This window comes from Rhinoraja longicauda, chromosome 12, assembly GCF_053455715.1.
Source record: "Rhinoraja longicauda isolate Sanriku21f chromosome 12, sRhiLon1.1, whole genome shotgun sequence".
NCBI classification, from domain to species: domain Eukaryota; kingdom Metazoa; phylum Chordata; class Chondrichthyes; order Rajiformes; family Arhynchobatidae; genus Rhinoraja; species Rhinoraja longicauda.
The window spans coordinates 45,104,837-45,122,208 of NC_135964.1; the positions used below are offsets into that span (position 1 = coordinate 45,104,837).

General features: G+C 44.4%; 1 protein-coding gene across 4 annotated transcripts in view; it reads right to left on the reverse strand.

The window, feature by feature from the left end:
* The window catches only part of LOC144598593 (immunoglobulin superfamily member 5-like), a 49,545-nt gene extending 41,270 nt beyond the window's left edge, over positions 1 to 8,275 (reverse strand). For 3 of the 4 annotated variants that reach the window (XM_078408783.1, XM_078408782.1, XM_078408779.1), the window contains exon 1: positions 7,929 to 8,275. The gene's annotated coding sequence lies outside the window, so the exon portion shown is untranslated. Of the gene's footprint in view, positions 1 to 4,781; positions 4,845 to 7,928 lie in introns of those variants that run through there. The other variant, XM_078408780.1, reaches the window with a different exon arrangement.
* Between the last annotated feature and the right edge of the window lie 9,097 nt (positions 8,276 to 17,372).

The following is a 17,372-nucleotide window of genomic DNA, read 5'->3' on the forward strand; positions in this document are numbered from 1 at the left end:
ACATCATAATTTGGGCTGGTTAAAACAAAATGGCCATAACTCAAGGTAAACAATGCACGCAGGAAGTTTGTTTTTGGCATGAATGACCAAATATTAATTTAATAGGACAAGTCTCATTCCTCAGACACAGTTGAAGATAAGTAATCCACAGTGAACTCTGATGTACAGACAAGACACCCTACAGAGGAAAATAGAAAGAGAGAGGATCTTTCCTGCCATTCGGCTGTATATTGTAGAACAGGTAAACAGATATCCAACATGTGGATAGGCAGTGCGTACACATACTATAAAAATCCACAAACTGTAGTTATGTTAAATAAAAGGAGAAAATGCCAGAATTCATGAAGATGTTGCCAGGACTAGAGGGTCTGAGCTATATGGAGAGGTTGAGTAGGCTAGGTCTCTATTCCTTGGAGCGCAGGAGGGTGAGGGGTGATCTGAGAGAGGTGTATAAGATCATGAGAGGAATACGATCGGGCAGATGCACAGAATTTCTTGCCCAGAGTAGAGGAATCGAGGACCAGAGGACATAGGTGAAGGGGAAAAGATTTAATAGGAATCTGAGGAGTAACTTTTTCACAAAAAGGGTGGTGGGTGTATGAAACAAGCTGCCAGGGGAGATAGATGAGGCTGGGACTATCCTAACATTTAAGAAACAGACAGGTATATGGATAGGAAAAGTTTGGAAGGATATGGACCAAGCACAGGAAGGTGGGACTAGTGTAGCTGGGACATGTTGGCCAGTGTGGGCAAGTTGGGCCGTAGGGCCTGTTTCCACACTGTATCACTCTATGACTCTAAATGGTTGGCAGATCAGGCAGTGTCTGCAGAAAAAGAAATAGAACTAATGTTTCAGGTTGAAGATTTCCTGTCGGACAACTCTGTTTCTCTTTCTGCTGATCTGGTCAGTCCTGCTGAGTTTCATTTTCTGTTTGCATTATGCTCTAAAGCTGGAACGCTGTGTCCGATCAGGCATCTGAACTCAATGCAGGCTAAGTAACCGCACTGCACTCATCAATATATCTTGTTATTTTTTTCAAAATACTCATTGAAACTAGGTCAGGCAGGAAATCTCACCAACGACATTGTGAATAACCTTTGTCTTTCCTGGTGCAGATTAATTTGTCCTACAGTATTTTTTTTCAATAAATTCCCTTCCACTAACATTCAACTCACTGGACTGTAATTATCTGGCTTAACTCTGCTGCCCTGTTTCAATAAAGATAATGACATTTACTGTTGTTCAGTCATCTAGCACCTCACCTGTCTAGCACCAAAGACTTACAAAATCTTGTCCAAGTACAAGCATTGGCATCAACCCAACAATTTGGAAAACTGCCCAGGTATCTTCTGTTTTCAGAAGTACAACATATCTAACCTGGCTAATTATCAACTAATCAGTCTCATTCATCAACAAAGTGATGGAAATTGTCACCAACTGTGCTATCAAACAGCACTTATCCATTACCTGCTCAGTGATGCTAAGTTTGGATATCTAGATCTAGCCATGATCCTAGTCTTGAACCAAACATGGCCCAAAGAGCTAAATTCCAGACATTGGCTGCTAAGAAGCATTTGATTGAGTGCAGCATCAAGGATCCCTGGTAGAACGGAATTCAATGGACATCAAAAGGAAGATACTTCAATAACAGGGTTCATGCCTCGCACTATGGAAAATGCTTTTGGTTGTTGGAGGTCAGCAGCACTTCAGCTGTTCCTCAGGGCAGTGCACTGGACCCAAACCTCTTCAGCTGATTCTTAATGATGTTCCTCCCATCATAAGGTCAGAAGTGGGGAGCTTCATTGAAGATTGCACAATTTTCACTTCCATTTGCAAATCCTCAGCAAATGAGCCTGTCCATGCCTATATGCAGCAAGACCATGATAACACAGTGGAATGGCACAGCAGCACAGCAGTGGAGTTGCTGCCTTACAACGCCAGAGAAGGGGGTTCTATCCTGACTACAGGTGCTGTCTGCGTGGAGTTTGTACATTCTCCCTGTGACCATGTGGGTTTTTTCCAGATGCTCTGCTTTCCTCCCACATTCCAAAAACGGTATGCAGGTTTGCAGATTTGTGGATTCTGGCAATTGTTCCTAATGGATAAGATGGAACTAATGTACTGGTGTCTGCTTGTCAGTGGGTCAAAGTGCCTGTTTATATGCTGTATTTCTAAACTAAACTAAACTAAACATTGGCTGATAAGCAGCAGGTAATTTTTGCAAAGTAAAAGTGTCTGGCAAGGTCTGTTTTCAACAAGAGTGAATCTAACCAACGACTCTTAACGTTGAATATTGTTATCATTGTCAAGACTTCCAACATTAACATCTTAGAGATTCAGTTTGATGACCCACATGTCGACTGTGGTTACAAGAGCAGGTCGGAGGCTGGGAATTCTATTGCGAGTGACTCACTTCCTGACACCCTAACGTCTTTCCATCATCTAGGGGCGGCACAGTGGTGCAGCGGTAGAGTTGCTGCCTTACAGCTCCAGAGACCCGGGTTTGATCCTGTCTACGGGTGCTTGTCTGTATGGAGTTTGAGCATTCTCCCTGTGACCGCGTGGGTTTCCTCTGCGCGCTCCGGTTTCCTCCTATTTTCCAAAGACGTGCGGGTTTGTGGGTTAATTGGCTTATGTAGATTATCCCTATTGTCTAAGATAGAAGTAGTGTAGGGGTGAACGTCGGTCAGTGCGGACTCGGTGGGCCGAAGGCCCTGTTTCCGCGCTGTATCTCTGAAAAAAAAAAACTAAAACTATCTGCTGGGCACGTCACAAATGTGGTCAGAATTCTCCACTTGCTCGAATGAATACAGCGCCAACAATTCTTAAGAAACTCAACACCATCTTGGAGAAATAGGCCCAGTGGAAACTATGTACCATCGACAAAATGTGCTAGTATGGCCCAGGCAGTTCTGACAGCACCACCCAAACCCACAATCTCCATCACCAACAAGGGCAGTGGACCCAATCCGAACACCGCCACCTACAGCTTCTCGCCAAATTGCACACCATCCTTAACTGGAAATATATCGCTGTTCCTTTAGCGCCTTTCAGTTTAAATCCTAAGTCTCCCTCCCAAAGCTCATTGTCAGAGTATCTTCATCTGAAGGACTGCGGTGGACAATAAATGTTGTCCTTGCCAGGGACACCCAGATCACAGAGAATTAATTTATCTAGAAAATAAAAAGCATTCGGGAAGGGTAAGGAAGGCAAGAGGACAAGTGATAAAATACTAAGTAGACTACTTTGTTCATGAATCTCTGGGGATAGCAGAACAGATGGATAAAGTTATAAAAAGGACACACAGGATGCTCGCTTCATTGGTGGTGGATTAAAGCACGAGGACACAGTGGCACAGCTAGTAGGGCTGCTGCCTCTATCTGGGTTCAATCCTGACCTCGGGTTTTTATGTCCACCCTGTATCACACGGGTTTCTTCCTTGTGCTCCAGTTTCTTCTCACATAACAAAGGCATGCCGCCAATTTGTCATGAAAAGATCACTGTGAAGCCACTGAAGAAGGTCGGCTATTGTAAGTTGCCATTAGTGCATGGTTTCGTGGTAGAATCTGGAGGGAGTTAGAGTAATACAGTCTAGAAACAGGCCCTTCGGCCCAACTTGCCCACACTGACCAACATGCCCTACCTAGACTGTGCAAAATCTGTGCAAAATGTGTAGGCAAAAGGAACTGCAGATGCTGGAATCTTGTGTATATCATAAAGTGCTGGAGTAACTCAGTGAATCAGGCAGCATCTCTGGAGGACATGGAAAGGTGACTTTTCGGATTGGGGCCCTTTTACAGAGTCTGAAAAAAGGGTCCTGATCTAAAACGTCTAAACGGGCAGGTCTGACGTTCGGTCCCGACCCGAAATGTTGCCTCTCCATGTGCTCCAGGGATGCTGCCTGACCCGCTGAGTTACTCTAGCATTTTAGGTCCACTGGGAAAAATGTGTGTGAACTGTGAAGTACAATGCAGAATTACTGCACACCATTATGGCCACTGCATTTCAGGAAGGATGTGATGGCACTGGGGTGGGTGCCAAGGAAACATATCAGATGTCGTGGAGTCTGGAACTCACAGCCTGAGGGCATGCCTGTGGCCATAAGCTGCAGGGTCAGTGAGGAATAGGTGGAAATTAAAAGTGGTGTTGTCCATTTCCTGCCAGCATGGGCAAAATGGGCAGAGTAGCCTTTGCATGCTCTACATTTCTATTATTCATGCCTAGCTATCTACCGTCAGATCTCCCAACCATCAACAGAACAGTGCCTCACAATTAACAAACTGGACAGCAGTCAGTCGCTTATCACAGGCAAGACCTCCCCTCCTGGCTGTCACTGGACACCTGCAGATTGTTCACTGTGGCCATGATCTAAACAGAACCTCTAGATTCTAGGTACCAACCGAGGGTCCAAATAGCCTCAGGCCTGGAGAGTGAATGTGGAGAGGATGTTTCCACTAGTGGGAGAGTCTAGGACCAGGGGCCTTAGAATAAAAGGATGTAACTTTAGAAAGGAGATGAGGAGGAATTTCTTTAGTCGGAGGGTGGTGAATCTGTGGAATTCATTGCCGCAGAAGTCTGTGGAGGTCAAGTTAATAGATATTTTTAAGGTGGAGATTGATAGATTCTTGATTAGTAAGGGTGTCAGGGATTATGGGGAGAAGGCCGGAGAATGGGATTGAGAGGGAAAGATGCATCATTCATGATTGAGTGGCAAAGTAGACGATGGGCCGAATGGCCTAATTCGGCTCCTATAACATATTAACATGAATCTTCTCCTTACCTACCTTCTCTTCCAGCTTTTGGATTAATGAAAAGGTTTGATGGCAGGAAGACTTCCAGCTTGTCAATCAGCTCCTAATGTTCTTTAAACCACTCAAAGGAGTCCTTCATTTAAATCCTGAGGGTCCTTTGGAAAATCAGCCCCCTCCTCTGCAGCATAAAATGTACGCCAAATATAACTGATCCCTTTACTTCCTCAGGTGGTGCCTCGCCGAACTCCATCCCCTGCTGCGGATCTACCAGATGACAAACCAGAGATTCGACTGAACTGCTTCCAGCTGTCAAGGTCACCACGGCCCTTAACGTTCAGGCTGCAACAGGTGACAGCATTGGCCACTCCCAGGTTGGTTCATTCGGGAGAGGAGCCACACCCTCTACACAATGTGACTGGAGATTTCAACGTTTAAATCCACCACTGTTTCCTCAAAACTGCTATCAGGCAACTGAACCATCCTATTACCAACTAGGGAGCGGTCCTGACCTCCCATCTACATCAACGAAGCAGACTTTATTGGACTTTATTGGACTTTAAACGTTATGCCCTTTTTCCTGTATCTGTACACTGTGGAGTGTTTGATTGTAATCATGCATCTTTTCGTCGACTGGATAGCAGGCAACAAAAAAACTTTTCACTGCACATGACAATACATGACAATACACATGACAATAATAAACAAAATTAAACTAAACTAAACAAATGAGGGCAAAAACACCAACAGCAGCAACTTGCACTTGCATCGTTAACATAGAAAAATAAAGGCTGAATTTATTTATTTCCTGCAATAAAACTTCCACAGCTCCCAAACAACTTTAGGAGCATTGGCACTGTTACAATGTAGGAAACACAGCAGCCAAATTGTGCCCAGAAAGCTTCCACAGGCAGCAATATGACAACAACACTGGCAAGCTCGGTTGTGGAGTTTTCAGCAAAGTTAAGAGAGGGCTAAGTATTTTCTAGGTTCAGGTATAATGCCCCAGCTCCTTTTCAAAATAGGGCCAGAGGTCCTTTTTCACAGCCAGTTCAGATTGCAGACAGCCTCGGTTTAATATGCCCCAACTGAAAGATGGATCTCAGATGGATCAAGCAGGACATGCAGAACCAAAGACCAAAAGGTTAGGAGGAATGACCAAGGATTTAGTCAAAGTGATAGGTCTCAAGGAGGACCTTAAACCTATGATGAACGTTTATCGGCACTGGGCCTGTACTCACTGGAGTTTAGAAGAATGAGGGGGACCTCATTAAAACAGACAGAATAGTGAATGGCTTGGATGTGGAGAGGATGTTTCCACCAGTGGGAGAGTCTAGGACTAGAGGTCATAGCCTCAGAATTAACAGAAGTTCTTTTAGGAAGGAGGTGAGGAGATATTTCTTTAGTCAGAGGGTGGTGAATCTGTGGAATTATTTGCCACAGAAGACTGTGGAGGCCAAGTCAGTGGATATTTTTAAGGCAGAGACAGATTTTTGATTAGTATAGGTGTCAGAGGTTATGGGGAGAAGGCAGGAGAATGGGGTTAGGAGAGAGAGATAGATAAGCCATGATTGAATGGTGAAGTAGACTCGATGGGCCGAATGGTCTAATTCTACTCCTATTCCTTATGACTTTAAAGGAGAGAGAGGGAAGGGATCTGTCTCATCTTACTCTCCCCTCTCCCATCAGGCAAGAGGTACAGAATTGTGAAAACACACACTTCCAGATTCAGGGACAGATTCTTCCCAGCTGTTTTCAGGCAACTGAACCATCCTCTGCTTGAGAGCAGTCCTGACCTGCTGTCTACCTCATTGGAGACCTTCAAACTATCTTCAATCGGATTTTATTGGACTTTATATTGCACTAAACCTTCTACCCTTTATCCTGTATCAGTGCACTGTGGTTGTATTCATGTTTTCGACTTTTCGCTGACTGGAAAGCATGCCACAAAAAAAGCTTCTCACTGTACCTCAGTACACATGACAATAATAAATTTATATAAACTAAACTAAACTAAACTAAAGTAAACTAAACTAATCAAAATAATTAGAGGCATAATTCCAGGGAATAAGTCTGAAGAAGGGTCTCGACCCGAAACGTCACCCATTCCTTCTCTCCTGAGATGCTGCCTGACCTGCTGAGTTACTCCAGCATTTTGTGAAATAGTTTGACTACCATAATGACTACTGACCAATATCATTTGCATCCATTATAATGAAGTGCTTTGGGGGGTTGGTTAGGGCATTAGTCAACTTCTAGAGGTTAACTGGATCCGCTTCAGTTTGCCTATCAGCACAATGGGTCAACAGAAGATGGTATTTCACTGGCTTTCCACTCTGTTCTGGACCAGCTGGACAACAGGAATGAACAGGCGGTACAGTGGGGCAGCGGTAGAGGTGCTGCCTTACAACGCCAGAAACCCGGTTTCGATCCTGCCGGCAGGTGCCGTCTGCACAAAGTTTGTACAATCACCCTGTGACTGATGGGTTTTCCTCTGGCAGCTCCAGTTTCCTCCCACGCTCCAAAGACGTACGGATTAGTAGGCTGATTGGCTTCTGTAAATTGTAAATTGTCCCTGGTGTGTAGGATAGTGGTGGTGTACGGGGCGATCGCTGGTCGGCGTGGACTCGGCGGTCTGAGGGGCCTGTTTCCAGGCTGTATCGCTAAAGCCTAAAGGAACACATATACGCCAAGTTCCTGTTCATGGATTGCAGCACTGTGTTCAACACAATCATCCCCTCCAAACTCACGACCAAGTTTCAAGACCTCTGCACGTGCCTTTGCAACCGCTTCCTTGACTTCCTCAGTGGCAGCCCTCAATCAGTGAAGACCGGTCACAATACTTCCTCGTCACTGACCATCAGCACAGGTGCACTTCAAGGCTACGTGCTTAGCCTCCTGCACCAGGGGCTGAGTATAGGCCCAGATCCAATTGATTCAACATCCCACCTTTTTTTGTCAAATAATTGACTGCATTCCAAACAGTAGGGAACTGATGAGAAAATTAAGTGTACCTCTGATCATATCATATCATATCATATCATATCATATACATACAGCCGGAAACAGGCCTTTTCGGCCCTCCAAGTCCGTGCCGCCCAGTGATCCCCGTACATTAACACTATCCTACACCCACTAGGGACAATTTTTACATTTACCCAGCCAATTAACCTACATACCTGTACGTCTTTGGAGATCAATGGCCTTGATGTGTAGGAAGTCCTTTGCTAAAGAGTCAGCACGATGTTCCTGCAACTCATTCAAGAACGTCCCAGTCCACTCCCGATTGAGCAACCAGCAGCAATCATCCGTAAACCTTGGGTGAAAGCCTTGCCTTTTTCAAAAAAAACATTAGCAGGCAGAAACAAGAGCAGCTTTCAGCCACACGGAAAAGTGCAGAGAGTCCGCAGAATAAACAAAGTCAAATCACAAAGCAACAAATATCAGACAGAGGGGGAAAATTAGTCTTCGTATTGGAAATGAGTTTTGGCTTAGCAATGACGTGTGAAAACTGAATCTTATCAACATCTGATATAAAGTAAGGTGTATTTGTGTGACCATATTAGAGGCTAAAGTCTACAGAAACTAAATCAAGGTTTAATGTTTAACTAACCACCCACTAAGTGCATACACACACCAATGCCTACTGTCAATACCTTCCCTTCCAATGATGTAATAAGTGCTTGGGATGATTTTGTTTTGAAAAAAAAATCAGAAAACGCTTGTTTAGTTTTGATTGATAACTCATGAATGAAAAGTAGGAAATATGTGCTTTTCAAATGTGCTATTCGCAATGATACAGATAATGAAAAAAAGCATTGGCTGCTGACAATTACCTTCAACAGTCATCTTTCCTTCCAGTAAAGCAATGACATCATTTAAAAATTGATCATAAAATCATTCAAACATTCCAAAAGGGGCGTGAAGCCTCTTGTTTATTTTAATCATTCCTAATGAGCCTCTGCGTTACTTAGGAGCAAAGGAATGTGTTACATCAAATTGAAGAAGGGTCTCGACCCGAAACGTCACTTATTCCTTCTCTCCAGAGATGCTGCCTGTCCCGCTGAGTTATTCCAGCATTTTATGTCCTTCTTCGGTGTAAACCAGCATCTGCAGTTCCTTCCTACACCCTGCATTACTTAACTGGAGCCAACATTGGCTTAGTAATGGAGGCAGGGATTAGTGGTGGATGGATATTTTCTTGACTATTCTTACCACCCCAGCCTATGAAGGCATTTTTATACATTACAAACAGCGATGAACCACTGAGATCGTTGTTCGTACTTTTAGCTGTGGTAAAAGCCTTCACAGGCCAGGGCATCAAGGATAGAAGTCTGGACGTCATGTTGCACTTGTACAAAACATTGTTTAGATTATTCTAAACACGAGATAACTCACTAGGACAGGCAGCATCTGTGGAGGGAATAGACAGGTGATGTTTTGGGCTAGGGTTCCTTCTTCAGACTGATCGTAGCAGCGGAGGGAAAACTGGAAAAGATTGTTTAGATTGTGTTTGAAGTATTTTGCTCATTACAGGTTACCACAGGGCAGGGAGGAGGTGTGGCAATGGAGACAATGCAGAGGAGATTCATTGGGAAGTCATCGGGAATGAATAACTGCAATTATAAGGAGAGATTAAATAGGCTGAGGTTCCTTTCACTGGAACCTTGGAAGTTGAGGAATGATCTTGTAAAGGCGTAGAAAATTATGAACGGTACAGATAGGATAGTTTAATTCGTTTTTCTAGGCTGTGGTATCTTGAACTAGAGTTTAAGATGAGAGGGGCAAATTTTAAAGGAGATCTGAGGAGTAGGTTTTTCACACAGAGAGTGGGTGGCTATCTGGAATGAGTTGCTGGAGGAGGTGGTGAAGGCAGATATGTCTACAGTGTTTAAAATGCACGTGGACAGATACTTAGATAGGAAAGGCATAGCGGGATATGAGCCTGAGGCGGGCAAGAGGGATTGGTGAAGAGAGGCATCATGATCGGTATGGGCAAGATGAGCCGAAAGGACCCATTTTTGTGCTGTACAGTTCGGTGGTGCAAATGTTTGAAGATCTTTTATTCTACCTGTGGAGTACACAGTTGGCCCTGGTGTGAATATTTATGGGATAAGGCCTCATTGTTGAAGATGTATAGCTTTTCCATTAATTCTCCTTTAACTGAGGGAGAATTTCACATCCCAGAAGTCCTTTTCTGTGCTGTACAACGCTACGATTTAGTTTCTCACTTAGAAAGTGGTAATTGAACCACAAAAATGTCAAGTCAAGGTCTACGGCTGCTCCATTGACAAAGGATTCATTCCGTAATTGTCCTATGTGCGCGCAAACCAGAGCCATGGCCATCCCATTAGCACACAGGGCAAAAACACATCAAGCCTGTGCCACATCACAATGCTATTAACTTGCCTTATCACTCAATACCAAAGTACCTAGAAATGTCAGAGGCTAGAGGGGCAACGTTTAAAGGAGTTGTGCTCGGCCAGTTCTTTTACACAGAGAGTGGTGAATGCCTGGAACCTGCTTCCAAGGGTTGGTGGTGGAGGCAGATATGATAGTCGCATTTAAAAGACTTTTAGTTAGGCTCATGGATACGTAGGGAAAGAAGGGATATGGATCACGTGCAGGCAGATGAGATTAGCTTAAATGTGTAGGAACGAACTGCAGGATGCTGGTTTAAACTGAAGACAGACACAATAAGCTGGAGTAACTCAGCGGGTCTCGACACAAAACGGCGCCTATTTCTTTTCTCCAGGGATGCTGCCTGACCTGCTGAGTGACTACAGCTTTTTGTGTCTGTCTTCGGAGATTAGTTTAACTTGGCATTATATTTGACACAAATATTCCGGGACCAAGGGCCTATTCCTGTGCTGTACTTTTCCATGTTAATATCAGAATCATCTCAAAAGTCATAATCATCTCAAAAGTTGAAGATGTATAGCTTTTCCATTAATTCTCCTTTAACTGAGGGAGAATTTCACATCCCAGAAGTCGACAAAGCATTCATAGGTTTTCTCTTTGGTGGTGGGCTAGGAGCCTAGCCCTTATTATCCCATACCTTTTGTGTGCAAAAAATGTAGTTCTTGATTGTGCTGTTATGTACATAGATGCCCAAACAACCTTGCTCCTCAATGGTTTCTGGTTTCTCACCACTTATTCTGATTCTGACAAAGGAGATTCCAGAGATTCCAGATTCCACAGTTGACTAGTTATTCCGATTTTGGTGAGATTGCCAAAGGAGGTTTAGTTTAGTTTAGTGTTGAGATACATCACAGAAACATGTTCTTTGGCCCACAGAGTCCGCGCCAACCAGCAATCCCCGCACGCTAACACTATCTTGCACACACTAGGGACAATTTGCATTTCTACCAAGCCAATTAGCCTCTATGACTTGAGTGTGGGAAGAAACTGGAACTTCCCGGAGAAAACCCACGCAGGTCTTGGGGAGAACGTTCAAACCCTGTGCAGACAAGCACCCGTAGTCGGGATCGAACCCGGGTCCCTGGCGCTGTAATGCAGCAACTCTACCGCTGCGCCGTCGTGCCACCGCATCTTGAAGACGCAAGGAACCGCAGGCAATGGGATCCTGAGCAAAACAACACAAAGTGCCGGAGTGACTCAGCGGGTCAGGCAGCAGCCATAGAGGACATGGACACGTGATGTTTTGGTGTCAGAACCCTTCTTTTTAGACGGAGGAGACTTGAATGGCACACTGAAAAAACCTTCTGCCTTGCATTGAGATTTCCTGGGAATCGTTTCACATAGAGTCATAGAGTCACAGAGTCATACAGTGTGGGAAAAAGGCCCTTTGGCCCAACTCGCCCACACCGGCCAACAATGTCCCAGCTATACTAGTCCCACTTGCCTGCGGTTGGTCCATAACCCTCCAAATCTGTCCTATCCATGTACCTGTCCAACTGTTTCTTAAACGATGGGATAGTCCCAGCCTCGACTACCTCCTCTGGCAGCTTGTTCCATACACCCACCACCCTCAGTGTAAAAAGGTTACCCCTCGGACATCTCCAGTGAATGACAACACTTTTCCTTGCGATCACAGGAGAAGAGTTTGAGCGAGTGATACATCTTGACTTGGAAACGAGAGCCAAGCTGATGCCATAATGCCATAAAACTTCTGTTGTAAAAACTGTCTTGCTTTGTTGAGCTCATGATAAAATTCATAATAAATCCACTGCAGCAGAACCTTGTCACAAACTTGTTGCAAAACAAAAATCACTCTTAAAGAAATTGCAATCATCACACCCAGGTGAAGGGAAAATATTTCAGCTTGTCAGGTGGTTCAGATATCAGGCCTATAAATATAAGATAGTCAATAATAAATCACTATCAGATTAAAAAGGAACTTCTTTACCCAGTTAGTAGTCCAAGTATAAGACATTTTACCACAACGAGTATTTCTCATATTTTCTTACGACGTAGGGGGACATTTTGTCTATTCAGGCAATGCCAACTCTCAAAACAATCCTAATTCAGGGAATTCAGGAATTCTCTGCCACAGTGGGCAGTGGAGGCCAAATCACTGGATGAATTTAAGAGATAGTTAGATAGAGCTCTGGGGGCTAGTGGAATCAAGGGATATAGGAAGAAGTTGGGCACAGGTTACTGATTGTGGATAATCAGCCATGATCACAATGAATGGCGGAGCTGACTTGAAGGGCCGAATGGCCTCCTCCTGCACCTATTTTCTATGTTTCTATGTAATCTCCAACTGGCTTAGTTTTATTTAGTTTAGAGATACAGCACGGAAACAGGCCCTTCGGCCCACTGAGTCCGTGCCGACCAGCAATTCCCAACCACTCATACTATCCTACACTAACACGCCTACTTCAATTACTTCCTCTGGCCGTTCGGTCCACATACCCACTACCCTCTGTGTGAAAAGGTTGTCCTTTAGGTTCTTACTAAATTGTTCCCCTCTCACCTTAAACCTATGTCCTCTGTTTCTTGATTCCCCCTGCCCTCAGAAAAAGGCTTTGCATTCACCCTTTCTATTCCCCTCATGATTTTATATGCCTGTATACGATCACTCCTCCAAGGAATAAAGTCCTAGCCCGCACTCCAGGAAATAAAGTCCTGGCCTGCCCAGCCTTCCTCTATAGCTAGGCCCTCAAGCCCTGGCAACATTCTCTGTAAATCTCCTCTGCCCTTCTTCTGGCTTAATGGCATCTTTCCTGTCACTGTATGAGTAAAACTGAACATCTATATACTAAAACTCTCGTTTGTTATCTTGTTTGTGACTGAACTTCAGCCAAAACGGTACACGATAGGGCGGCAATTTTAGGCCCACCTTACTCACCATTGTCGCTTTAGTGATAATGCAAGTAGTTTTAGAAACATAGAAACATAGAAAATAGGTGCAGGAGTAGGCCATTCGGCCCTTCGAGCCTGCACCGCCATTCAATATGATCATGGCTGATCATCCAGCTCAGTAACCTGTACCTGCCTTCTCTCCATACCCCCTGATCCCTTTAGCCACAAGGGCCGATTTATTGAAATCGGTGTTATATTTTTAAAGTTATTCACATTTTTAAGTTTAAAAGGAGGGGAGAAGGAGGGGAGGAGGGAGGGTGGGGGGAAGGGGGGAGTGGGGGTTGAGGAGAGAGGGGAGGGGGGGGTTGAGGAGAGAGGGGAGGGGGGGGGAGGACAGGAGAGGTTTGGGCCCAACGGGTCCATTTGGTCTAGTAATAGTCTAAGTGCGGCCTCACCGATGTCTTGTCTTCCTGCAGAATACCCCAACCAGTGGGCAGCGTACTGGCACAGCAGGTAGAGCTGCTGCCTCACAGCAGCCAGACACCTGGGTCCCATCCTGACCTCGGCTGCTGTCTGTGTGCAATTTCCACATTCTCCCTGTGATGTTCTCCCTGTGAAAGCATAAAGAAACAACTGCAGTTGCCGGAAATCTGAAATAAAGACAAGAAATGCTATGACAATAGACAATAGACAATAGACAATAGGTGCAGGAGTAGGCCATTCAGCCCTTCGAGCCAGCACCGCCATTCAATGCGATCATGGCTGATCACTCTCAATCAGTACCCCGTTCCTGCCTTCTCCCCATACCCCCTCACTCCGCTATCCTTAAGAGCTCTATCCAGCTCTCTCTTGAAAGCATCCAACGAACTGGCCTCCACTGCCTTCTGAGGCAGAGAATTCCACACCTTCACCACCCTCTGACTGAAAAAGTTCTTCCTCATCTCCGTTCTAAATGGCCTACCCCTTATTCTCAAACTGTGGCCCCTTGTTCTGGACTCCCCCAACATTGGGAACATGTTATCTGCCTCTAATGTGTCCAATCCCCTAATTATCTTATATGTTTCAATAAGATCCCCCCTCATCCTTCTAAATTCCAGTGTATACAAGCCCAATCGCTCCAGCCTTTCAACATACGACAGTCCCGCCATTCCGGGAATTAACCTAGTGAACCTACGCTGCACGCCCTCCATAGCAAGAATATCCTTCCTCAAATTTGGAGACCAAAACTGCACACAGTACTCCAGGTGCGGTCTCACCAGGGCCCGGTACAACTGTAGAAGGACCTCTTTGCTCCTATACTCAACTCCTCTTGTTACGAAGGCCAACATTCCATTGGCTTTCTTCACTGCCTGCTGAACCTGCATGCTTCCTTTCATTGACTGATGCACTAGGACACCCAGATCTCGTTGAACTCCCCCTCCTCCTAACTTGACACCATTCAGATAATAATCTGCCTTTCTATTCTTACTTCCAAAGTGAATAACCTCACACTTACCTACATTAAACTGCATCTGCCATGTATCCGCCCACTCACACAACCTGTCCAAGTCACCCTGCAGCGTTATTGCATCTTCCTCACAATTCACACTACCCCCCAACTTAGTATCATCTGCAAATTTGCTAATGGTACTTTTAATCCCTTCGTCTAAGTCATTAATGTATATCGTAAATAGCTGGGGTCCCAGCACCGAACCTTGCGGTACCCCACTGGTCACTGCCTGCCATTCCGAAAGGGACCCATTTATCCCCACTCTTTGCTTTCTGTCTGTCAACCAATTTTCTATCCATGTCAGTACCCTACCCCCAATACCATGTGCCCTAATTTTGCCCACTAATCTCCTATGTGGGACCTTGTCGAAGGCTTTCTGAAAGTCGAGGTACACCACATCCACTGACTCTCCCTTGTCAATTTTCCTAGTTACATCCTCAAAAAATTCCAGTAGATTTGTCAAGCATGATTTCCCCTTCGTAAATCCATGCTGACTCGGAATGATCCCGTTACTGCTATCCAAATGCTCAGCAATTTCGTCTTTTATAATTGACTCCAGCATCTTCCCCACCACTGATGTCAGACTAACTGGTCTATAATTACCCGTTTTCTCTCTCCCTCCTTTCTTAAAAAGTGGGATAACATTTGCTATCCTCCAATCCACAGGAACTGATCCTGAATCTATAGAACATTGAAAAATGATCTCCAATGCTTCCACTATTTCTAGAGCCACCTCCTTAAGTACTCTGGGATGCAGACCATCAGGCCCTGGGGATTTATCAGCCTTCAGTCCCATCAGTCTACCCAAAACCATTTCCTGCCTAATGTGGATTTCCTTCAGTTCCTCCATCACCCTAGGTTCTCCGGCCCCTAGAACATTTGGGAGATTGTGTGTATCTTCCTCAGTGAAGACAGATCCAAAGTAACGGTTTAACTCGTCTGCCATTTCTTTGTTCCCCATAATAAATTCCCCTGCTTCTGTCTTCAAGGGACCCACATTTGCCTTGACTATTTTTTTCCTCTTCACGTACCTAAAAAAACTTTTGCTATCCTCCTTTATATTATTGGCTAGTTTACCCTCGTACCTCATCTTTTCTCCCCGTATTGCCTTTTTAGTTAACTTTTGTTGCTCTTTAAAAGAGTCCCAATCCTCTGTCTTCCCACTCTTCTTTGCTATGTTATACTTCCTCTCCTTAATTTTTATGCTGTCCCTGACTTCCCTCGTCAGCCACAGTGCTCAATAAGTCTGTGGGAATGTCTGTGGAAAGAATAAATGCTTCAGATCAAAGACCGTATGTCAGATCAGCACAGTTGGTCGAACTGCTGCCTCACAGCGCCAGAGACACAGGTTTGATCTTGTCTCCAATCATGTTTTTGTGGAGTTTGCACGTTCTCCCTGGACCATATGGGTTTCCTCCCAAATCCCAAAGATGTGTGCATTTGTAGATTAACTAGCCTTTGTAAAGTGCCCCTCATACGTAGGGAGTGGATAAGAAAGTGAGATAATATAGAACTAGTGTGAATGGAGCAGCATGGATTCGGTGGGCTGAAGGCCTTGTTTTCATGCAGTATCTCTAAACTCTAAAACTCTTGCCAAAGAAGACGGCACGAAACTCCTTGCAGATCAGATTTTGAAAATAGTGGCAGAGAAATCAATAGTGCTGCATGCAAGGGGGATCAAGGTGACAGTTTGCTGCATACTTTGCTAAATAGCAAGATTGTGGTCTTGTTAGAAGATCAGTATTTTGCTTAGCATTGCTGATTTCGAGTATGAGATTAGAAGATTACATCTGAAGTTTCAGTGTCCAATATTAGCAAAAAATCGTGTCAATCCTAATGTATTAGTAAATATGCTGAAGGAAATTCTGGCCATTATTTTAACAGCAACGTTAATCAAAATTTGAATTGAAAAGGCCAAGACCTTTATTTAATAATGGCGATTTAGCACATTCATCCCATTCACTATTAATAACACACAACACAATTTCATCCCATAATTCAAGAAACATGGCAGTTTGAAGGTTATTCTTTTTACTGATTTTACTTTCAGATCAAATTCTTACAATATGAAGATTTCTACAAATCATTGCATAAGCCCCTCCTTAACCAAAGGAAAGCACCATTGCAAGCTCCCATCACACATTTCTTTGCCTAAAAACAATTACAAGGACTGAATTTCTCCTTGGAAAGATTCTGAGTTTAGCTTGTCTGACCTATGGGTAATTCTAAACCCACAGCAACATGGTTGATTCTTGAGCAGAACACGAAAAGCTGACAGAACTCAAAGGGTCAGGTGGAGGGAATGGACAGGCAATGTTTCGTGTTGGGACTCTTCTTCAAACTGATAGGAGTAGGGAATAGAAAGCCGAAAAAGAGAGGTGGGAGCGGGACAAAGCCAGGTAAGTATTAGGTGAGTACAGGTGAGAGGGCTTTGAATGGCAAATGATGGAGTGAGTGACAAAGGGTAGAAGGTGAAAAGGAGATAAAAGGAGAGAAGAGGAGGAATGTAATGTAAAGTTGGAGAGTAATGGGTGGGAAGGATCAGTGGAGGGGAAAGAGAGGGATACGGGAATGTGCGCAAGGAGGGAAAAGGAGTCGGATGACTTGGAGGTGGGTGGTGGGTGGGGAAATGGTGGGAGAAATGATTACAGGAAATTGGAAAATTCAATGTTCATATTGTTGGGTTGTAAGATGAGAATGTGAATATGAGGAAGTGGAATATGAGATGCTGTTCCTCCACTTTGCGTGTGGCCTCACTCTGGCAATGGAGGTGGCCAAGGATGGAAAGGTCAGTGTGGGAATGGGAAAGGAGAGTTAAAATGGTTGATAACAGTGTGTCTCCACGGTTAGTTCTTAACTGCCCTCT